At 39.2% G+C, this 25,573-nt stretch overlaps 1 protein-coding gene across 6 annotated transcripts in view; it reads right to left on the bottom strand.

Moving 5' to 3' along the window:
• Nucleotides 1-25,573, bottom strand: part of eps8a (EGFR pathway substrate 8a, signaling adaptor) — a 216,787-nt gene that overhangs the window by 111,342 nt on the left and 79,872 nt on the right. Inside the window, exons 1-2 of one of the 6 annotated variants that reach the window (XM_073066194.1) lie at nucleotides 23,269-23,343; nucleotides 20,408-20,515 (exon numbers count right to left, since the gene is read on the bottom strand). The exons of the other annotated variants lie outside the window; for them this stretch is intronic. The gene's annotated coding sequence lies outside the window, so the exon portion shown is untranslated. Of the gene's footprint in view, nucleotides 1-20,407; nucleotides 20,516-23,268; nucleotides 23,344-25,573 lie in introns of those variants that run through there. 6 annotated transcript variants of the gene reach the window in all.

The raw sequence follows: 25,573 nt of genomic DNA, 5'->3' as shown, positions 1-25,573 counted from the left end.
ACATTGTTATTTAATTATTCAGGTTAGGAATAGTAGGGAGCTGAAGGAGAACATTCAGCCAGAGGGTGGTAGGATTCAGTACCTGAAAACATGGCAGTGGCTGAAAACTTTAGCATGTCCAAACAGTAGTTGGATGTGTGTACTTGTAGAGTCAATACTTGTACAACTACTGACAAAGTTTTAAAGTGGAATTAAAGGCTGAAGAATTCCTTTTTGTTTAAACTGGCATTGACACTGAAAAGAACACCCTCCTTTTGTGTCATAAATTTTCTACAGTTCTAAATTGGTGTCTTCTGGTGGCAGAGTGGGGATTCTATTCAACATTTTCTGTTTTAATATTTTTTCTGATTAGCATCTAAGTAATGAATGATCCCAAATGGGCTATATTGTAGCCAATATAAATTAGCAAATGGGCCAAGTCAGAATTAAAGTGAAGGAATCTGGAAAGCTGTCCCAGAAAGCAATAGACGTTTTCAGTTCAGTTTCAAAACTAGGATCAGATGATTGCATAGATAAGAAATTTAAATATGCTGAAATAATTTGCTTACAATTTTAAAATTTGTATTACAGAAGACAAAACAAACTAAACCATTTATCAACCTATATTGGAACTTGATTAGGCAATTTGCAATAAAGTTGTACACACTTATCCAAAATCCCAAAATCCGAAAACCTCCAAAAAAATTTCTGAGTGCTGACATGACATCACAAATGGAAAACTCTACAAGGTGCTGGGAGGGTTCCAGGGCGATTCACAGCTCTCTGCGCACCACAGACAATTCTAAGAAGTGACCTCACATATGTAATGAACAGAAGTTAATGAAAAATAGAAAAACTGTATAAAATTAAGATCTCGATCGTGTATTGAAGAGTGGCGGAGCAAATATATGCCACTTAACAGTATGCTAATCATGAAACATGAAAAGAAATATCACAACAAACTGAAAATTGAAGGTAATTAAATATTCAGCAGACTGGTTGGAGAAATTTAAAAGGCACATCACTAAATTTTTAAAGATTTGTGATGATAAAGTGCTGGTCACGAAGTAGAAGAGAAATTCATGATGAGTTTACTAAGATTGTCACTGATGAACAATTAATCTGCTGAACAGCTGCATCGGTACGTATGGTGAACAAGGGCGAGACAAAGTCTGCTTACCGGTAGCGCACAAATTCAGTCCGAAAGCTGGCAATCTCAAGCTAGCTTTTTATATACTTCAAAATCCAAAACACTCCAAAACACTCCTGGCCCCCAGCATTTTGGATAAGGGGTACTCAACTTGTACAAGGGTCTGAAAGCTACATTTTAACGTACGTGTGATGTGCTTTTCAGAGAATACAGAATGATGGTTTTCTAAAAATACTATAGGACATGCATTTCAGGTGAGAAGGGAACATTTTAAATGATGTGTAGTGCAAGTAAAAAGACAGTGATAGATGCCTAAAATGGGCTACCAAGGCAGTGGTGGAAGTTGATACTAAGGTGGCATCTAAGAGGTTTTAAGAGACACATCAATATGCAGGGAGTAGGGGCTGCAGGGATTTGAATCATGCAAGCAGCAAAGATTTTAGTTTAATATGTTCAGCACCGACATTGTGGGTCAAAGGGCCTGTTCCTGTGTTGTAATGTTCTATGAAGAGTATGCACAGTCATAAAATTGTGGAATCAGACAAATTTATGAATATTTGGTAGGGCATGCCTGTGCAGCAATTTGAAAATGAGGGATTCCTTAATTAGAAGCCAACATAGGTAAAGTAAGCACAAAGATAATGTGTGTTAGAAATATGTCAAGTCATAACAAGATCATTTTTAAAGGGCCAAATTTTCAAAGACGGCCTGAAAACTGATCAAAGAGAGTTTCAGGAGCAGGTGAGTGAAGTGGGGAGATTGTACTGGGTCAATGCGACATGTGTGCTAAATTTTATAATAAAGACTCTATTACAGATGTGGTCCAATTTCCATCAAGGCCAGGGAAATGACTAGACTTGATGCGAAAATTCAGTTTACAATACGGACTAAAAACTGATTATCTTAGCAAGCAGGATGAATGAAAAACCCCAAGGTGTTCTACACATGTAAAGAACAGGAGGATGACTAGAGTGAGAGTAGGACAGATCAGGGATAGTAGAGGAAACATGTGCCTGGAGTCAGAGGAAATAGAGAGAGGTCCTTAATGAATACTTTGCTTCACTATACACCTGTGGGAGTGACCTTAAATTTTGTGAAGCCAGCATAAAACAAGCTCAGATGCTAGAACATATCGCTATTTTAAAAAACGGATGTGCTGGAACTTCTGAAAAGCATTAAGATAGAAAAGTCCCCAGGGTGGACAGGATATACCCAAGGTTATGCAGGAAGTGAGGGAAGAGATTGCCTCATTATAGGTAGGATATGGAAGCTTTAGAGTGGGTGCAGAGGAGATTTATCGGGATGCTGTCTGGGCTAGAGATCATGTCTTATGGGGATAGGTTGAGCGAGCAAAGGCTTTTCTTTTTGGAATCAAGACATGACTTGATAGAGGTTTACAAGATGATAAGAAGTATAAATAGGATGGATAGCTGGTGACTTTTTCCCCAGTCAAATAAATGACTAATGTGAGGGGATTTAATTTTAAGATGATTAGAGGAAAGCACAGGGGAAATTTCAGAGAGTTTTTTTTAAAGCAGAGTGGTGAGTGCATGTATCATCTTGCCATGGGTGGTGGTAGAGGTAGATATATTAGGGGCATTTGAAGAGACTCTTAGATAGGCAGATGGATAATAGAAAAATAGAGGGTTATGTAGGAGATAAGAGCTAGATTGATCTCAGAGTAGGTTATAAGGTCAGCATAACATCAACGGCCAAAAGGCCTGTACCATGATATAATGTTTTCTATTATAATTATTAGCTGAAGGCAGATAAGTCCCTCTTCAGAAAAGGCAAGGTGATTATGAGAGATCTTTGAATAAAAGCCAGCAAAAACACAGCTGTTTCTCCCTTCTATGGAGTTCAGGTATTTACATCTGTATCATAAAACTCATTAAATTCATTCACTCCACATGCCCATAGCTCCAAATAATAGCTGTGCCATCTTTCATTCTAAGCAGAAAATATTTTGGTGAAAACATCAGTGAAACACATCCTTGTTGTAAAGAATCAGTCTATCTGCCAATATCAACTGGTACATTGCACAAAAAAAGCAATTCATATTTCTGATCTTGTCATTTGCTATCGGTCTTCAAAAGAATCTTTGCACTGGCATCGATACCATAACAGCACATACTAAACCATGTGATCAGTTGATAAATTGGAACTGGAACTGTTTTATTATCTCATATACTAATGGACAATGAAAAGCTTTTCTTGCATACTATTCATACAGATAAAATTATGACACAATGCTTTGAAGTACAAGATAAAACAGCATCAGAATGTAGAAAAGTGTAACAGCTACAGAGGAAGTGCAATGCAGGTAAACAATAAGGCAAAACAATAGTGAGGTAGATTGAGGTACATCTTATTGGACTTCAGGAGGAGGAAACCGAAGGTCCATCCACTAGTCATCATCAGGAGAAAAGAGGTGGAGAGGGTCAGAAATTTTAAATTCCTCTGTTTTATCATTTCATTGGTTTCTGTCATTTGCCCAGTCTGCAAATGTAATTATGAAGTGCCTTTGAAGTTTGTGAAGGTTTGGCATGACATCTAAAATTTTGACAAATTGCTATGAATGTGCGATGGGAGTCTGGCCCAGTCTGTCACAAATAAGATCCTCCCCTACCACTGAGCACATCTACCACAGAGCACTGCCACAGGAAAGGAGCATCTATCAAGTACACCCACCATCCAGGCCATGCTCTATTTTCACTGCTGCCATCAGAAGCTACAAGAGCCTCAGGACCCACGCCACCAGCTTCAGGAACAGTTAATACCCCTTAACCAATACAGGGTTCACTTGCCCCATTACTAAACTGTTCCTACAACATATGGGCCCACTTTAAAGGATTGATTCTTCATCTCATGTCTCAATATTTACCACTTATTTATTATTTTCTTTTGTATTGCCCAGTTTTGTTGGCTTTTGCACACTAGTTGTTTGCCCAACCTGTTGGGTGCAGCCTTTCAATGACTCTATTATGTTTCTTGGATTTACTGAGTATGTCCGCAAGAAAAGAATCTCAGGGTTGTACATGGCAAACATATACCGTAGATGTCGGATTATAAGCCGCTACTTTTTTCCCACGCTTTGAACAGCTTTGAACACTGCGGCCTTTACTACGGTGCGGCTAATGCATGGTTTTTTTTCATGCCGCCAAAAACATTTTGCCTCGTAACAGTAGACCAATAAAATTGATGAGTAGTTCACAGAGGTCCAATGAAATTGTACGATAAATCAAGCGCACTTTCACAATTAAATTATTGTAAATCAGTCATTTGTACTCACCCTCATCAACATGGAAAACACTCGAAGAAAAGCATTGTGCTGCCTTTATGGCAGTTATTTAGTTTATAATATTTTCGCTTAGTAATTCATTTGTTAGTATTTTCTAGTTGAATAAAGTATCTATCTATCTATTTGTTTTCTGTACATCCCGGGATACTATGACATCACATCCGGTTTCGCCGCGTCTTGTGGGAAATACCGGTTTGCGATAAACGGGAAGGTGGGGGGGAGCACATTAGCCGAGCACATTAGACCCGAGCGAAAACGCTGCTTTTAAGTTAAAGGCGATCAATAACTTTTACTGGTAGGCTGCAGTATATATTTTTTTACGTCGTTAGGAGATATTGGAATGTTGTTCGTGCACTGTTCAGTAAAAAAGTATACGCAACGTAATTTGTGTGTTACCGATACGTATGTATATTTAAAAGTAGCCGTGTTAGAGGCATGGTTCGAAAAAAAGCATTTGCAATATGTATTTGTTTATGTTACCATACGGATTTAATTAAAAGTTAAAAAATCCTCACGTGTAATATCTTTCTGTGTAAATATCTCATATTACAACGTGGGACACCTGCGGCCTAAAATCCGGTGCGGCTTGTACAAGTACAAAATTGATTTTCTTTCTAAAATTAGAGCCAGCGGCTTTTAATCAGGTGCGCTCTGCAGTGCGAAATCTACGGTATATACTTTGATAATAAATTTACTTTGAACTTATTGTGCTAGGAAACCATAGCCTTGTAACAGTGGGGCAGAAAATGTTCTTCACCCTGTAATATGCACTCAGGCTTTTGTATCTTCTACCTGATGGAAGAGGGCAAAAGAGCGAAACTCCAGGGTGTTTTTTATAATCTTTGATTATGCTAGCTTTTTAGTGAGCAGCAAGAATTATAGACACAGTCCATGGAGGAGAATCTAGCACTCAGATTTTAACATTACCCAACCTGCTCATACTCTTATTTCTCCTAATGCTGTCCCAATTCACATATTAGATAGACGCTTATACTTTAGTGATCAACACAGTCATGCTTTTAATAACATGGTATCACAAACAAATCTCTTTATGTACTTGGACGTCAAGGCTAGTTATCTTCTTTTCTTAAAGGTACACAGAGTGAAATCTATCAAGTTAATACAGTAAGATAAAAATTGGGAAGCCACTTTTGCACAAGCTTGCACCTCCATACAAGCACAATACATGTGTTACTTCCTCAATGCAGAACAGGCTTACTATCATAATACCTCATCTTTTGGTGCTTCACTCCAAGTCACCTAGTTAAATAAGTTCATTGATGTTTAATTCAAGTCAAGTCACTTTTTATTGTCATTTCGACCATAACTGCTGGTACAGTACACAGTAAAAACGAGACAACGTTTTTCAAGACCATGGTGCTACATGAAACAGTACAAAAACTACACTGAACTACGTAAAAACAACACAGAAAGAGAACTATATTAGACTATAGACTTACCCAGGACTGCATAAAGTGCACAAAACAGTGCAGGCATTACGATAAATAATAAACAAGACAATAGGGCAAGTAAGGTGTCAGTCCAGGCTCTGGGTATTGAGGAGTCTGATAGCTTGGGGGAAGAAACTGTTACATAGTCTGGTCGTGAGAGCCCGAATGCTTCTGTGACTTTTCCCAGATGGCAGGAGGGAGAAGAGTTTGTATGAAGGGTGCGTGGGGTCCTTCATAACACTGTTCGCTTTGCAGATGCAGCGTGTAGTGTAAATGTCTGTAATGGCGGGAAGAGAGACCCTGATGATCTTCTCAGCTGACCTCACTATCCGCTGCAGGGTCTTGCGATCTGAGACGGTGTAATTTCCAAACCAGGCAGTGATGCAGCTGCTCAGGATGCTCTCAATACAACCCCTGTAGAATATGATGAGGATGGGAGGTGGGAGATGGACTTTCCTCAGCCTTTGAAGAAAGTAGAGACGCTGCTGGGCTTTCTTTGCTATGGAGTTGGTGTTGAGGGGCCAGGTGAACACAAAGAAATTTGGTGCTCTTAATGATCTCTACTGAGAAGCCATTGATATTCAGAGGGAAGTGGGCGCTTCGTGCCCTCCTGAAATCAACAACCATCTCTTTTGTTTTGTTCACATTCAGAGACAGGTTGTTGGCTCTGCACCAGTCCGTTAGCTGCTGCACCTCCTCTCTGTATGCTGACTCGTGATTCTTGCTGACGAGACCCACCACAGTCATGATCCAGACTGACTGAGGTCTCCCAGTAAGGAAGTCTAGTATCCAGTTGCAGAGGGAGGTGTTCAGGCCCAGTAGGCTCAGCTTTCTGATCAGTTTTTGAGGGATGATTGTGTTGAATGCTGAACTGAAGTCTATGAACAGCATTTGAACGTACGTGTCTTTTTTGTCCAGGTGGGTTAGGGCCAGGGGGAGGGTGATGGCATTGGCATCATCTGTTGAACAGTTGGGACATTACACAAACTTCAGGCGGTCCAGTGAGGAAGACAGCAGGGTCTTGATGTGCCTCACAATGAGCCTCTCAAAACACTTCACGATTATGGATGTAAGTGCAATGGGACGGTAGTCATTGAGGCAGGACACTGAAGACTTCTTCGGCATGAGGACGATGGTGGCGGCCTTGAAGCACATTGGAATGATGGCGCTGCTCAGGGAGATGTTGAGGATGTCAGTGAGAACATCTGCACATCCTCTAAGCACTCACCCAGGAATATTGTCTGGTCCAGCAGCCTTCCGTCGGTTGACCCTGCACAGGGTTCTTCTCACATCGGCCACGGTGAGACACAGCACCTGGTCATTTGGAAGAGGGGTGGACTTCCTCGCCGACACATCATTTTCTGTCTCAAAACGAGCGTAGAAGTTGTTTAGCGCATCTGGGAGAGAGGCATCACCCGCACAGTCAGGTGATGTCTTGTAGTTGGTGATGTCCCGAATGCCCTTCCACATGCGCCGCGTGTCGTCGCTGTCCTGGAAGTGGCTGTGGATTTGCTGGGCATGTGCACGCTTTGCCTCTCTGATGGCCGAGACAGTTTGGCCCTTGCTGTTGTTAGGGCTGCCTTGTCGCCTGCTCTGAAGGCGGAGTCATGGGTCCTCAGCAGCACACGCACCTTCACGGTCATCCAAGGCTTCTAGTTAGCGCGTGTAGTAATGGTCTTGGACACAGTGACATTGTCGATGCACTTGTTGATGTAACTAATCACTGATGCCATGTAAAAACAATAAAAACACAAAATGCTGGCAGAACTCAGCAGGCCAGACAGCATCTATGGGAGGAGGTAGTGACGACGTTTCGGGCCGAAACCCTTCATCAGGAGTGCCATGTACTCCTTTAAGTTGGTAGAGTCGCCATCAGTTGCCACCTCCCTGAACATGTGCCAGTCAGTGTGCTCAGAGCAGTCTTGAAGAGCAGAGATGGCTCCTGCTGGCCAGGTTTTCACCTGCTTCTGAACTGGTCTGGAGCGCCTGACAAGCGGTCTGTATGCTGAGATTAGCATAACAGAGATATTGTCTGAGTAACCGAGGTTGGGGTGGGGCTCAGCCCTGTACATGTCGGGCATGTTTGTGTAAACAGGGTCCAACGCGTTCTCCACCCTTGTTGCAAAGTCCACATACTGATGGATTTTGGGGAGCACTGACTTAAGGTTCCCGTGGTTAAAATCTCTGGCGACAATAAACAGTCCATCAGGGTGTGCGTTCTGCAGTTCGCTAATAGCCCCGTACAGTTCACAGATCACCTCCTTAGCATTAGCGCTGGGGGGGAATGTACACACCGACTATGAGGACAGTGCTGAATTCCCGTGCTAAATAAAATGGTCTGCATCGAACAGTCACAAACTCCAGTAGCGATAAGCAGTGTCTGGAAACCAGCACACTTGCACCATTCCGTATTGATGTAAGCACACAAGCCACCACCACAAGTCTTACCAGAAAGAGCTGCATCCCTGTCCGCTCGAAACAAGGCGAGACCGTCCAGCTGAATGGCAGCGTTGCGGACTCCATCAGTGAGCCACGACTCTGTAAAAACATATGCACAGCAGACTGTACTCCCGCCGAGTATTTTGTTGGAGTCGGATGTAGTCCAATTTATTGTCCAGGGAGCGGACATTGGAGAACAGAATGGACGGGAGAGCCGGTCTTTTGAGTCTTGTTTCTTATTTGTATCATTAAGTAGTCTTTTAAAAATATACAAAGACTAAGTGAATCATTTTGCAATCTAGTTCACTGCAGACCATGATAAATATGCACTACTGATGCACAATCCAAAAATAAAAATTAAATTCATTTCCAAATGTAGCTTATGATCTTCCTCAAAGCTTGGACCAGCTGGGTTTAGCAACAACTAAATAGCTTGATCTCTAACGAAATAATCAAACATTGTCTTGTAAAATTCAAGAATGCTTGGTCAAAACAATATTGCCTTGAATGAATTTATTGCTGATGATCATTAGGAGAGAAAATTAACCGTCCATGCAAATCCCATCAAGCAATCTATCATGCAGTAGATGTATCAACTAAAAGTTTGGATAGCAGCTTCCATATCCCAAAATTGGTCTTTCAAAACATTTGTCAGTAAAGACTATGCAATACATCATTTTCTACTCTGTAATTTCTCTCAAATGTTTCAACAGATACATTTTGTGATAATAAAAGCTTTTTTCCTTGCACCAAATAAAATCCATCATATTCGTAAGTCCTAATGTAATGGTGCCAACTTCTTCTGATTATTTATGTAACCAGGAAAGTTATACGCCACATTTTTAAAGCACAAGTTCAGTTTTGATAAATTCTGCTCATTTATAATGTACAGTCGGCCCTCCTTAACCGCGGGAGATTGGGTCTGGGACCCCCTGTGGATACCAAACAACGCGGATGCTCAAGTCCCTGATTTAACCTGTCTCATTGCGGTGGACTTTAGGACCCGGCAGAGATCAGGACCCACCACCCGCAGTGTTTCTGTTCCGTTGTCAGAAAATGATCACGATTGAAAATAAAGCGGAAATAATAAAGCGATCGGAAAGAGGTGAAACGCCATTGGTCAATGGAAAAGCATTAGGTTACAGTCAGTCAATGATCGGAACAATTTTAAAGGATAAAGTGAGAATAAAGGAGCACGTGAAGGCCCTGCCCCAATGAAAGCTACAATTACTACTAAGCATCGCAGTGGTTTAATTATTGAAATACATGTGTTTCTTAAGTGTTTTATATGCATAGAAAGGTAAAATATATACTATATACTAAGACAAACATTTGACCAACTGACGCTAAATAATACCGGATGTACCTGTTCTGACTTAGAGAACTTCCGGTTTTTTTTGGATTCTCAATCCGCGGTAACCTATGCACATCCTCCCGTATACTTTAAATCATCTCTAGATTACTTATAATACCTAATACAATGTAAATGCTATGTAATTAGTTATACTGTATTGTTTAGGGAATAATGACAAGAAAAAAGTCTGTACATGCTCAAACAACAAGTGCTGGAGAGAGAACTTCCGGGTTTTCCCGATCTGCGGTTGGTTGAATCCGCGCATGCGGAACCCGCAGATAAGAAGGGCACACTGTAATCCTTGCTTATTAAGTTCTGGCCACAGCTTGACTCAAGGATTTCATCCATTTTTGAGGAGGTTGAATGAATGGCTCTATAAGGATCATTTAACAGTTATACAAGATTTTCCTCAAATTGGTATTAATGGCATCATTTAGAAGTACAATTTTGGTACTGTTACATACCCGTGACACGTGTCCCGTGATTGGGGTTGAAGCTATACTGGACTTGAGGTAATGGTCTTGTGATGGTGGAGTGACGTCATTTTCCCGCCAGTAGAGGTCATGTGACAGGTTTTTTTTACAGGGTATAAAAGGAGGACCCCTCCCTGTGAGGAGGGGCAGTTCGTGGCTGGATTTGCCATGTTGACTTCATGCCGCTGCGTGATTTAATGTTATGACGCAGTTTAGTTGAAAGATGAAGTTTTATCTAATGCCTAAAGTTTAAAAGGTCATTGCCAGCAGTTTCTCTACAATACTGCTAGTTGAGAATCAGTGGAGAGTGAAGATCGGAGTTCGGGAGTTAAAGATCGAGGAGAATCGATTTCGACGGTGAAACAGGTTCGACCTTGTTTGATCTTCATTCGGAAGGATTTCGTTGACTGTTCTCGTGTTAATCCCTGGGAAATACCAGAAAGGATTGAGAATGGTGTTTTGAAGGAAAGGTCAGTGCCTTTAAGCCGTTTTGTTTTGTTACGTAAATTCTTCGTGGGAAAAGTTCGATTTGGGAACCAAAGCAACACGACGTGAAAGAGAATTTAAATCGTCTTAAAAAGTCTCTCCCTTAATTGGACTGTGAGCATTTTGAACTTTTGGCAATACTACTTTGAAGAACTGCTTTAAGAACTGTTTAAGCTGCATTGCTTTAAGAACTGTTTAAGCTGCCGCACAGCAGCTGATTTCCGGTTACGTTGGTGTTTTGTTTGCTTTTGGGGGGTTTGTTTTCAGTGTTTAATAAGCATGTTATTTGTTATAAAAACCCCTGCCTAACTCATATATTTATTGTTGCCTGAATCCGTAACATAAATATGGGGGCTGCATCCGGATTGGATCATTTGAGTTTAAATGCTTGTTAAATTTTGAGTCGGTGTTTTGGAAACGGGGAATACTCGATTCTTTTGTTTGATTGGCTTGTGAGTGGTATTCGGCAACAATGAATATTGATGAGTTTCTGGCTTCGCCTGGCGCGGAGTTGTTAGCGAAGGCTAAAAAAACTGAGGTGTCTGAGATAGTTAGTAAATTGCGACTTAAAGGTATTTTGCAGACTACTTGAAAGGCTGTAATACAGCGAAAAATCGCATCACACTATGTGGATTCGGGTGTTTTTGATGAATCGATTTTAGAGTCGTTTCCAATAAGTAATCTGGAGATGCAGTTGCAAATCGAACAGATGAAGTTGGAGCGTTGTAAGTTAGAAGCTGATCAGAAAAAGAGGGAATTTGATTATGCAATGGCGGAATTAAGGTCTGGGAATCAGTCTTCTGGTTCTAAAAAGCCGTTTGTTGCTAGTCAAGAAATTAAATTGGTCCCTCCATTTAGTGAAACAGAAGTGGAAAGATATTTCCAACATTTTGAAACTATTGCTCGGATGTCAGAGTGGCCGAAAGATAAATGGTCAGTGTTGTTACAGAGTGTAATTAAAGACAAAGCACAACAAGTTTATACAGCTTTAACTGCTGCGCAAGCACTTGATTATGATATTGTGAAAATGCATATTCTAAAAGCATACAAATTAGTCCCAGAAGCGTATAGAGAAAGATTCAGAAGTTTGAAGAAGTCTGTGGAAAAACCTTATGTGGAATTTGCCTATGATAAAGCTGTGTGTTTTGAGAGATGGGTTTCTTCTAAAAATGTAAATAAGGACTATGGTACATTGAAAGAGCTGATTTTAATGGAGGAATTTAAAAGAAGCATTCCTGGTGAAGTAAGGACTTACTTAAATGAGAGGGATACTGATAAATTGCAGGACTGTGCTAGATTAGCTGATGAGTATGTTTTAATCCATAAGAATAAATTTCCTCAGGGCAGAATTTTTAAGAGGAAAAATAACACGGAGACTCAAGGTAAATCAGAAATTAAATCAGAAGTTAATGAGAAAGGTAAGGAGGAAGGAAAACCTGTGAAGGAAGGACAGTTTGGTCTTATTTGTAACTATTGTAGGAAACCTGGCCATGTAATAGCTAACTGTTTCAGATTGAAAAAGAAAGAGAAGGAAGCAGTTCCAGATGCTTGTGTGCAACATACGGAAGCACCTGTAAAATTACAGGGTTTGGTAAACACAAATGAGGTTTTGTTAGAGTTTGACCAAGTTAAAAAGGGATATGATCATTTTATAACTGAAGGGTTTGTATCCTTGAAAGAAGGATCTACTCTGGTACCAATAAAAATCCTTAGGGATACTGGAGCTTCTCAATCACTGATGTTAGACAGTGTATTGAAGTTTAATGAAGAGTCTGATTCTGGTGAGGTAAATTATATAAGAGGTGTTGGGAGTGATTTTATGCCTGTACATTTACATAAAGTAAATTTAAAATCAGGGTTAGTTACAGGATTTGTTAAAGTAGGATTACAGCATAGCTTACCTGTGAAGGGTATTTCTTTATTGTTAGGTAATGACTTGGCAGGTGGACAAGTTTTTCCTGAAGTGCATTTGACAATGGAGTCAGAGGAACCAGAGATGAATTCTAATACAGATTCTTCCTGTGTTGTGACTAGAGCTATGGCTAAAAAGATTGATGCGCAGAATGAGGTTGTTACTCATGACTGTTCAACTCAGGATTCGAGTTTTGAGAATGTGTCAGAGACTTTCTTACCTTTGTTGTTTGAACAAGATTCTTGGAGTAAGTCTGACTATGAAGATTTATCTCTGTCTCGGAAGGAGATGATAGCAGAGCAGAATAGAGACCCTGAGATTATAAAATTAAGGGAACAAGCTTTACTAGATAGTGAAATTGAGAAGGTGCCAGTAGGATATTACTTGGAAAAATGAGTGTTCATGAGGAAGTGGAGATCGCCTACAATTCCTGCAAGTGAGGAATGGAATGTTGTTTACCAGGTAGTTGTCCCTAAAGTTTATCGAAATGAGATTTTGACTTTAGCTCATAGTGTGCCTTTAGGTGGACATCAAGGGGTAAGGAAAACTGTGGACAAGATTTTAAAACATTTTTACTGGCCTGGTCTAAGAAAAGATGTGGCGATGTTTTGTAAAACGTGCCATACTTGTCAAATTGTGGGTAAACCAAATCAAGTTACACCAGTAGCTCCATTACAACCTATTCCAGCATTTGGTGAACCGTTTTCTAAAGTTATTGTAGATTGTGTTGGTCCATTACCAAAGACAAAAACTGGTTATCAGTATTTGTTGACTATCATGTGTACTTCGTCTAGGTTTCCAGAGGCAGTACCACTTAGGAATATAAAAGCTAAAACTGTGACAAAGGCCCTTATAAAATTCTTTACTTATTTTGGATTACCTAAGAAAATACAAACTGATCAAGGCAGTAATTTTGTATCTGGATTGTTTCAACAGGTAGTTTATAAATTGGGAGCTAAGCAAATCACTTCGTCTGCATACCATCCAGAATCGCAAGGTGCCTTGGAGAGGTTTCATTCTACCCTCAAGAATATGATTAGGACATATTGTGTGAAAAATGAGAGTGACTGGGATGAGGGTATAAACTTACTTTTATTTGCAGTAAGGGAATCGGTACAGGATTCTTTAGGTTTCAGTCCATTTGAACTTGTGTTTGGGCATAGAGTTAGAGGACCTTTAGCTTTATTAAAAGAACAGTGGATTAGTAAGGAAATACACACTAATTTGTTGGACTATGTTTTGAAATTTAAGGACAGGTTACATAATATGCTTGTAGCTTAGCCAAGGAAAATTTAAAATTGGCTCAGGAGAAAATGAAAACTTGGTATGATAAAGAAGCTAGGATGAGGATGTTTAAGCCTGGAGATAAGATGTTGGTTCTTTTCCTAGTGCAGACAAATCCTTTACAAGCTAGATTTCATGGTCCTTATGAAATTGTGTCTAAAATCAATGATGTGGATTACGTAATAAAAACTCCAGATCGTAGAAGGTCAACACAACTTTGCCATATAAATATGATTAAACCATATTTTGGGAAACAATCTGATACTGTGACTGTTGTGGTTAGTGAGAATGAGTTTGATGTAGCTAGGAATATGATAGATGATTCATCTGAATTTCATTCTAAATCCAACATTGTTTCTGTTAGGTTGCCAAATTCAACCATTCTGGAAAATATTGATGAGAAATTAGCACATTTACAGCTAGAGCAGAAACAACAGATGAAGGAATTCATCTTTAAATATAAGTATTTGTTTCCAGATGTTCCGAGAAGGACTACTATAGCTTCACATGATGTAGATGTTGGAGATGCCAAACCTATTAAACAACACCCATATAAGGATGAACATAGAAAAATGTGAACTTGCTGAGAAAGAAATTAAATATATGTTAGAGAATGATATTATTAGACATTCTAACTCGAATTGAAGTTCACCATGTGTTATGGTGCCAAAACCAGATGGTAGTATTAGGTTTTGTACGGACTATAGGAAGGTGAATGCTGTAACGAAATCAGATGCATATCCAATTCCTAGAGTAGATGATTGTGTAGATAAAGTTGGAAAAGCAGAGTTCCTTACAAAGATTGATTTATTGAAAGGGTATTGGTGTGTTCCATTAACGGACAGAGGTAGAGAGATTTCTGCATTTGTAACTCCATCTGGGTTATATGAATATAATGTTCTTCCATTTGGGATGAAGAATGCCCCAGGTACTTTCCAGAGGATGATTAACTCTGTGATTCAGGGATTGAAAGATACTGATGCTTATATTGATGATTTAGTGACAGGAAATGATACTTGGGAAGCACACATTATTGCGGTGGAGAAATTGTTTGAAAGGCTTTCAAAGGCTAACTTAACTATTAATTTAGCTAAGAGTGAATTTGGACATGCCACTGTGACTTACCTTGGTTATGTTGTGGGTCAAGGTAAGGTAGCTTCTGTTCAGGCAAAAGTTCGGGCAATTTTAAAGATTCCCACTCCAACGGGGAAAAAAACTCTCAGAAGATTCTTGGGAATGGTAGGATATTATCGAAAATTTTGTAAGAATTTTGCTAATGTTGCCCTTCCATTAACTAACCTCTTGAAGAAGAATGTGAAGTTTGTGTGGACAGTGCCTTGTCAAGAAACATTTGAAAAAGTGAAAACAATGATATGTCAACAACCTGTGCTTAAGGCACCTGACTTTGAAAAACCTTTTTCATTAGCTGTAGATGCTAGTGATGAGGCTGCAGAAGCAGTATTAATGCAAAGGAATGAGGGTGATGAGGTTGATCATCCAGTAGCTTACTTTTCTAAGAAATTTAATAAGCATCAAAGAAACAATTCGACAATAGAGAAGGAATTGTTATCTCTTGTTTTAGCTTTAGAATATTTTGAGGTATATGTTGGTACAACTCAAAAACCACATTGTTTACACTGATCACAATCCGTTAGTTTTTCTGAGTAAGATGAAAAACAAAAACAGAAGGTTATTAAATTGGAGTTTGCTGTTACAAGAGTACAATATTGTGATAACTCATATTAAAGGTAAAGATAATGTGGTTGCTGATTGTTTATCTCGATGTTGAATGTACAATGTAATTTTTTTTATGGAGTGGTTTTTTTACAATTGTAACACTCCTACTGTATTGTGAGTTGTAAGATGTTATATGATGGTATTGTATATTGTGTATGTTATAAAATTTATACATTTGTTTTTCTTGTAAATAATTGTTAAAATTTTTGTTCTTGTCAGACCAAAAATGTTTTTTTGGAGGGAGATGTTACGTACCTGTGACACGTGTCCCGTGATTGGGGTTGAAGCTATACTGGACTTGAGGTAATGGTCTTGTGATGGTGGAGTGACGTCATTTTCCCGCCAGTAGAGGTCATGTGACAGGTTTTTTTTACAGGGTATAAAAGGAGGACCCCTCCCTGTGAGGAGGGGCAGTTCGTGGCTGGATTTGCCATGTTGACTTCATGCCGCTGCGTGATTTAATGTTATGACGCAGTTTAGTTGAAAGATGAAGTTTTATCTAATGCCTAAAGTTTAAAAGGTCATTGCCAGCAGTTTCTCTACAATACTGCTAGTTGAGAATCAGTGGAGAGTGAAGATCGGAGTTCGGGAGTTAAAGATCGAGGAGAATCGATTTCGACGGTGAAACAGGTTCGACCTTGTTTGATCCTCATTCGGAAGGATTTCGTTGACTGTTCTCGTGTTAATCCCTGGGAAATACCAGAAAGGATTGAGAATGGTGTTTTGAAGGAAAGGTCAGTGCCTTTAAGCCGTTTTGTTTTGTTACGTAAATTCTTCGTGGGAAAAGTTTGATTTGGGAACCAAAGCAACACGACGTGAAAGAGAATTTAAATCGTCTTAAAAAGTCTCTCCCTTAAATGGACTGTGAGCATTTTGAACTTTAGGCAATACTATTTTGAAGAACTGCTTTTGCAACATTGCTTTAAGAACTGTTTAAGCTTCATTGCTTTAAGAACTGTTTAAGCTGCCGCACAGCAGCTGATTTCCGGTTACATTGGTGTTTTGTTTGTTTTTGGGGGGGTTTGTTTTCAGTGTTTAATAAACATGTTATTTGTTATAAAAACCCCTGCCTAACTCATATATTTATTGTTGCCTGAATCCGTAACAGTACTTGGACCTTAACATTGCACATGACTTAAAACGTTTACAACTTTGTTCCATCTTAGTATGCAGAGTATTGCATTTCTTTAGGTTTAGCATGTTACCAATTGTCTTCTATTTGCTACCATAGTTTGAAGTAAATTGCAATAACAATTGTTTTTACAGAAATAGACAGAAGTAGTAAATAGGGACAGGGCAGCTGGTCCATCATCCCAATGATAACACTTAAAGGCATTGGATTTCTGTATATGTACTACTGTGCTCAATTTCAAAATAACCAATTATTCTACTAAATTCATGCTGTTCTTGATCCTTCACAGCTGTTTCCCTGAGCTTAGAGGATCTGCAGCTAGGTGGTTGGGCACAAACCTATTGCTTGGAATTCACTGGTTAAAGAAAGCAACATTGCCAGGGATCTTTCTCTAGTATATGGCTGTGTACACAGAACACCCTTAGAAATCCCAGATCTTTGCATTTGATTCAACAAAAGAAAACCTTGATTTTGCAGGCTGTTTAGTTACGCCTTTAAAATGGCAGGGTAAATTTACCAATTGTCATCAGACCATTTCCCCCCATTCCCATCTCAGCCACTGCAAGTTCATATTTGCAAACGCTCTAATGATTGATGTTGCAGCTTTGACTTTTTCTTACTTAGATAATTCACTGGAATCCCCCTCAGCACTACCCCACAGAGGACCAATTCCCTGATAGAGAGCTCGTGGTACTCCAGTTTAAAAACTTACACATACATATTCTTTTCTAAATTTGGGGGAAAAAAAGACATCTGTACTTTGGTTGCACACAGAGCCATGCCCTTCACTGGCACACCTACAGCTATCAATCACCCACATTTCAAAGGAGTACAACAGCAGGCCAGGATGAACAAAAGGGCTGCTGTGTGTGATTGATTGATAAATAGATAGATAGATAGATAGATAGATAGATATAGATAGCTTTATTCATCCCCATGGGGAAATTCAACTTTTTTCCAATGTCCCATACACTTGTTGTAGCAAAACTAATTACATACAATACTTAACTCAGTAAAAAAAATATGATATGCATCTAAATCACTATCTCAAAAAGCATTAATAATAGCTTTTAAAAAGTTCTTAAGTCCTGGCGGTAGAATTGTAAAGCCTAATGGCATTGGGGAGTATTGACCTCTTCATCCTGTCTGAGCAGCATTGCATCGATAGTAACCTGTCGCTGAAACTGCTTCTCTGTCTCTGGATGGTGCTATGTAGAGGATGTTCAGAGTTATCCATAATTGACCGTAGCCTACTCAGCGCCCTTCGCTCAGCTACCGATGTTAAACTCTCCAGTACTTTGCCCATGACAGAGCCCGCCTTCCTTACCAGCTTATTAAGACGTGAGGCGTCCCTCTTCTTAATGCTTCCTCCCCAACACGCCACCACAAAGAAGAGAGCGCTCTCCACAACTGACCTATAGAACATCTTCAGCATCTCACTACAGACATTAAATGACGCCAACCTTCTAAGGAAGTACAGTCGACTCTGTGCCTTCCTGCACAAGGCATCTGTGTTGGCAGTCCAGTCTAGCTTCTCGTCTAACTGTACTCCCAGATACTTGTAGGTCTTAACCTGCTCCACACATTCTCCATTAATGATCACTGGCTCCATATGAGGCCTAGCTCTCCTAAAGTCCACCACCATCTCCTTGGTCTTGGTGATATTGAGACGCAGGTAGTTTGAGTTGCACCATATCACAAAGTCCTGTATCAGTTTCCTATACTCCTCCTCCTGTCCATTCCTGACACACCCCACTATGGCCGTGTCATCAGCGAACTTCTGCACATGGCAGGACTCCGAGTTATATTGGAAGTCTGATGTGTACAGGGTGAACAGGACCGGAGAGAGTACGGTTCCCTGCGGCGCTCCTGTGCTGCTGACCACCGTGTCAGACCTACAGTCTCCCAACCGCACATACTGAGGTCTATCTGTCAAGTAGTCCACTATCCAATCCACCATGTGAGACTTACCATGATCAACATGCTAAGTGTAGGCTACAGATGAGTACTAGCAGCACATGCTCCATGTTTTGACATACCACCCAGATATTACAATCTCTATCACTTCCATCAAACTGTAAATATGATAGAAACTGCTGTCTCTTGATTTGCTCCCTAACCCAGAGATCTCAATGGTGCAATTTTCAATGGCTGCAGCCTTGAGCCTCGTGTGGCAATGCTAAGTGACATCACTTGGTCTGGTCTGCCAGGCATAGTTCCTTATTGGCATCTCTTCACACCAAGTCTTCATTGCAGAAGTGCTTGTAGAAGGTACAGATTGACAAGAGGTTTCTGCCACAACATCCTAAAAGTGGAGAGGACAGGTTCCTCCACCACAGCAGTGGGAACAATTAGGTCAGAAGCTCACGTAAGGTTCCCAGCTCAGTAGCCCTGTTCATTAATGCATTGCTTTACATAAAATATTTGTGTTGGAGCTGATATTCCTGGGAACCCATTCTGTTCATTAAGGTATGATACACTTTTAAACTCTGGGCAAGAGCTAAGAAAATAGCTGGAATGTTAACTCAGGGATGGAACTATGGCTGAGTAAATTGATTATGCATTCATGCTAATGCTTTTCACATTTAAAGAACATAACAGAACCATGCTAAGTGAATAATATTCAACTTGCTGTAGGAAAAAGGGCAAAAGAGATCTGGGAAACCTGTGAACTACATAAATACTTGACATAGTTTTGCTGAATGACACACAAATGGCATACAGTGAAAACAGGTAATTATTCTGGACTTCTCCATCTCCAATTAAGGGATTAACTTGGCAAACAATTGCCATTACATTCTCAACAATTCCCACAGATATTTCAGTTACATCTCCTCCCACAATACTATTGTTTAGGGTTTCATTATATTTTCTCAGTTTCTCCAACCTGATTGCATGCATTATGATGATAACAACAATTCCTAAAACAATATCTATGATGTCTTCTTCCTTAACTGAACAGCACTTTCAATCAGATTTGCTTCATCTACCTGCCCTTACCCAGACTCCTCCCACTAAGATCAAGAATCAGGTTCTCGTCATCACTTGCTACCCCATAAGTTTCCACATTGAACACGTCATATTCTTTAATAACCACCTGCAGATCAAATTTCCCCTTGAATATTCCAAAGGGATCATTCTTTCACAACTCCCTGTTCACTCTTCCATCTTCACCAATGTTGACTCCCCTTCCATACAACTTCTTATGACACCTTCACATGCAAACACAGGAGATAAGTCACTTCCTTCCTTTTACGTCCTTCCTTCCCATTATCAAGGCAAAGCATTCTTTCTAGATGAAACATTTGATTCCCTTGCACTTCAAATGATTTAAAAAGTTTAATGTATGTATTGGGTGCCAACGATGTGGTCTCCTCTATTCTGGAAAAAAAAGCTCTGAAAATTGAAGAATTACCTTGCAAAACTGCTCCATTTAACCAAACGTATCCTATTTTTTGGTCACTTTAATTGTCCATCCCATACCAATTTTTGTCTTTGCATTTACAGTGTGCCAATAAAGCCCACACATGCTCAAAGGACAGCATCTCACCTTCCATCTGTGCACATGGTAGTCCTCAGGACTCGACACATAATTCAATTTCTGATTAATGTGCTTTCCCATTTATTTCAATTCTTAACAGAGCTGATACAAAAACATCAAATTCTAACATTAACTTAGTTTTTCCTCCATCCCCAGAAGCTGCCTGACCTTAAGACTCGTCCAGAATTATTTCAGATTTCCAGCCATTGTTGTGCCTCTAAATCTCAATCCAGCATTGCTTTTGTTTCTTCTCTGTACTCCCTCTATTAGCACCTCCTTCACATAAAAGAAAACATTTTATTGAATGGAACAGAAAACGTTGATTCGAGAACTATTTCAAATTAAGTAAGCTACTTAAAAACATGCCACATTTAAACATTGGAACCTTTAACGGGATAGATAAGCTATGGTGAACATGATGGTCCAATCCAGACAGCACTTGAGATCAGAGCACAAAAATCTAATCCAAATTACAGTATAATACTGAAAAAAGTATTGCAAAGAAACACAAATTTTCAACTGAAGCCTAGTCACCATCTCAGAAAGATTGCACAGATTCCCAGATTCTAATAAATAATGCACAATATCTGTTTTAGTCTAAGCTATTGTATATCCATTATCAGCCTCTAGCTCTGCCCTAGGACAGTTGTTCAGTTGCTGATCCCCCTGACTCCTAATGATCATTTAAGTTTGAAGAATTGAAGCAGAGCTGCATTGGACAGTGGTCAAGGAAAAGGATGCATTATAGGACATATTCCATCCAGATAATCTTACAATCAGAAGTCTTATTCCGAAGGAAGTTAGACTAATTCAAGCTTTAGTAAGCAACATTTTACTATTGTCCAATAGCAGACCAATAAAAAGCATGAAATTAAAGCAACTTACTTGAAGAGGGAAACAATTGCTTTCAAAGCACTGCACAGATCTAGATCAATACACAGATCAACACCTCAACAGATCCAAGATCCAAAATCTGATATCCACAGGGCAAAGACTCAAAGCAGAGATATTCCCACAATTTGGACAATGTAAAAAGAGTCTGAAACAAACTCATTTTTTACTTAAATATTCTTCTTATTGAAAGGCTAAATGTTTTGAGCTGGTTCACTCCACCTCAGAATAAGACCAGTGTTCATTACAGAAGACAAAGCTGGAGAAACAGCAGAACACTGAACTTGTATAACTCCAGTTTTAGACTTCTTGTATCTCAAGTAGAATTTCTCATGAGAGGCAAAATCAAAACACATACCGTAGATTCCGGATTTTAAGCCGCTACTTTTTTCCCACATTTTGAACAGCTTTGAACTTTGCGGCCTTTAAAACGGAGCGGCTAATGTATTATTTTTTTCATGCCGCCGAAAACATTTTGCCTCGTAACAGTAGACCAATAAAATTGATGAGTAGTTCACAGAGGTCCAATGAAATTGTACGATAAATCAAGCGCACTTTCACAATTAAATTATTGTAAATCAGTCATTTGTACTCACCCTCATCAACATGGAAAACACTCGAAGAAAAGCATTGTGCTGCCTTTATGGCAGTTATTTAGTTTATAATATTTTCGCTTAGTAATTCATTTTCTAGTTAAAGTTAGAAGAGTTTTAACTATATTTGTTTTCTGTACTACATCGCGGGATGCTATGACGTCACACCCCGGTTTCGCCGCGTCTTGTGGGAAAAATGCCGTTTGCGATAAACGGGAAGGCGGGGGGCGAGCGGCGGAGCGGCGGAGCCAAAACGCTGCTTTTAAGTTAAAGGCGATCAATAACTTTTCCTGGTAGGCTGCAGTATATATATTTTTTACCAGTCGTTAGGAGATATTGGAATGTTGTTCAGTAAAGAAGTATACGCAACGTATATTTAAAAGTAGCCGCGTTACGGGCACGGTTCGAAAAAAAGCATTTGCAATATGTATTTGTTTTTGTTACCATATGGATTTAATTAAAAGTTAAAAAATCCTCACGTGTAATATCTTTCTGTGTAAATATCTCATATTACAACGTGGGACACCTGCGGCCGAAAATCCGGTGCGGCCTAAAATCCGGTGCGGCCTTTACAAGTAAAAAATTGATTTTATTTCTAAAATTAGAGCCAGCGGCTTTTAATCAGGTGCGCTCTGTAGTCCGGAATCTACGGTACTACAAACAAAAGGCTTCATACTAATCAAAACTTCAGATTCATGATTCACTGACATTCTTTCATTGGTAACTGAGGTCTAGATTGAATACTTAGTATGATTAGAATGAATTGTGCAAAATGTAAACATTAGACTTTTTTAAAAACTCTATGCCTCATTTAAAAGGCATAGATCGAGCAGACAGCTAAAGACTTTTCACAGGGCAGAAATAACTAATACAATGGGGCACAACTTTCAGATGTTGGAGCAAAAATATAGGGGAATGTCAAAGGCAGGATTTTTTTTATTAAACAGAGAGTGGTAGCTGTGTGGAACACATTGCCAGGGGTGGTGGCAGAGGCAGATACATTAGGGACATTTAAAAGACACTTAGTTAGGTACAAGGATGAAATAAAAATAGAGGGCTATGTGGGAGGAAAGGGTTAGATTGATCTTGAAGCAGGTTAAAAAAGTGCTGTTCTATGTAAACGCACCAGAGGTTTGGGCAGCTTTCTTATTGTATATCATGTAACATTCTGAACATGACTCAAATTCCCTCTCAGGTTTGAAATTTAAACCTGATTACCAATACATGTCACAAAACCACACCTAGTCTCAGTAAAGTATTGCAACAGATTAAACAAATACAATTTTACAAATTGTGCTTATCCTCACACAGCAACACCCCTCACCCTGTAAACCACCCCAGCTATAAACACACCATCTAAATCTTAAGGCCAGAAACAAATCGATCTGAATTCCTAGGCAAGTACAACTTCCAAGCTGCTGCCTACCATTTGTCGTGCTGCAACTGATTGGAATTAACACGCTGAAGAACTGCATGTCTATGAATTTCAATACATCTCCTTACCTGTGAAATGTCATATTTTATTATCTCAAACATAAAACTTACTTCAAACAGTATAAATTCCATTCGTGTGAAATCTTGTATTACAGTGTTTACTGGAATCTGCTGCTGATGAACTTGCAACACATTTCACAATACTAAAAGTTAATAACTAAACCAAAGTGCCTCTATCACAAGGTGGTTACCAATTCAAATGCGACATTGTAATAGAGTAAACAGGTCTCTTCAAAATATGCAAATCTTCTGAGGTAAAGATTAACAAAAGGTTATAAATTATTTAATATCATTTCTTTATGAGACAGTAGAAAGTTACTTTTCCTCTAATGATCCTACTGCCACTTAATCTGAATTATTTCAAAAAGTCTCAGGATAAATTTTTCAGGATTTCACTTGTATCTCTGGAATGTGCTTGACTCCCTTACTACTTCCCTTCTGTTCTTGAATGCTTTAAAACATAAATCTCTACTAGCCAACTTAAAACTAAACCTACAAAATAGAAACCCAACTATCCAAAATCCATACAAGAACCAAAGATGTAGCGAAGCTCTTAATCAAATCAGTATACCAAGTTTAGAGAACTTGGTTTCTACCACAAAAGTTTTCAGCACTAAATAAAACAAGTTCTTGCTTGACAGTTATGTACACTGTTCAATTGTAACAACTGAACAGCCAGGTCAAGAGGACAGAATTCAATTTCAATCTCAGAGGTAACAGTAGAAAGTTTTAATTCCATATTTAAACTAGCTTTACTATCTTTGTCAAAGCACTAGACATTAAAAATTGGCAATATTAATTTGTGCCACCAAATGATTTTGAAAACCCAGAAGTCTAACTGGAGAAACTTCCAATGAGAAAAATGTTTTAAAGGCAGAGCACCTCCAACTTCCTGTCTACTCTTGGGAGTTAATATTTACCTAAAAAAAAATCAGCAATACCCAGCAAAATCTGCCACGTCTATACTTATCTGCACCTCGCTTAATTCTTAATAGGGAGTGCACACCCTGCAAGAACATGTCTCCTTTCTACAGTGTAGATTGGCCCTATACAATCCTCAAGCCCACATTGATGAAATTTAATCTGGCTGAAAACATTTACAAAAGGTAATCACAGATAAATTAGTGTTCCAGCACTAATAAACCCATTAATACTTTGCCTGACAGATTAATTAGAATAGCATGTGAAGAAGCTCAGATCAGTCATTCTTATTTCTTGTAAGAAAGATACTAGTGTGATGTTACTAGATTAGTATATCATAAGCCTAGTCAAATAATTCAGAGACAAGAATTCAAATCCCTCCATGGCACCTCAAGAATTTAAGTTCGATTCATGAAATAGCTTAAAATAAAAATACTACACCAGTAATGAAAAAAAACAAGACACAAAAATACAACTGCAGATGCTGTGGATCAAGGAATACGAAAACAACACTGGAAGAACTCAGCAGGTCAGGCAGCATCCGTGAGAAAAGAGTAGCCAATGTTTCGGGCCGAGACCCTTCATCAGGAAAGAAACAAATTTGCTGTGGAAACAATATGGAGTATGCTCATGACCTTTCAGGAAAGCAATGTCATTCCTGGCCAGAGTGACCCATTCACAATTTCAGACCAACATCAATGTGGTCAAGTCGTAACTGCCCTCCGAAATGGCCGAGCACTTACTCTATTGTATTAAATGACTTTCAAATGAAACTGAACAACCCTTCCACATTTAACTAAGAGTAAAATTTGAAGGAGAAACACTTAACATGACTGATCCCACACAATCACCTAGCAGTCTATCTAATGTTCAGAAATAATCAAGTCAGCCAAATTTGTAGTATCAAAGTTCCCATCACAAATGCCCTGTCTAAAGAATAACAGATCTACAAGAAAAAAATGACATTGTACCTGCAAGGCTTCAGGCCAAATTCAGACAAGAGAATTTTCTAATGACTACAACTTACTGCCATGATCACTCCACATTGGAGGGATCATGGAGATTCACATGTCACATGGTACCGCTAAGCACAAAGGTACACAATGGAAATCAAAACAAAAATTCAGATGCTGAAATTCTGAAATAAAAACAGAAAATGCTATAAACACCTCACCCCGGACAATCATCATCAGTGGGAAAACATGTTTCAGGTAAAAAGAGGCACAAGGAATCAAATGGGGTATGCATGTTCTCATTTCTGAAACTGATCCCAATGCCATCCCAAGCTTCCAACCTACCTGCAGCATTTGATATTAAAAATTACATACCATTCTTCAGACAGCTGATTAATATCACTTAATTCTCAAGTAGTGCATTAGGATCAGTGAATCACCATAATGCCCCTTTTCCCACTCCAATGGCATTACCAGAGGTG

Source organism: Hemitrygon akajei, chromosome 14, assembly GCF_048418815.1.
Source record: "Hemitrygon akajei chromosome 14, sHemAka1.3, whole genome shotgun sequence".
NCBI classification, from domain to species: domain Eukaryota; kingdom Metazoa; phylum Chordata; class Chondrichthyes; order Myliobatiformes; family Dasyatidae; genus Hemitrygon; species Hemitrygon akajei.
The sequence above is the reverse complement of the archived record's forward strand: the minus strand, read 5'-3'. Positions and strand labels throughout refer to the sequence as shown.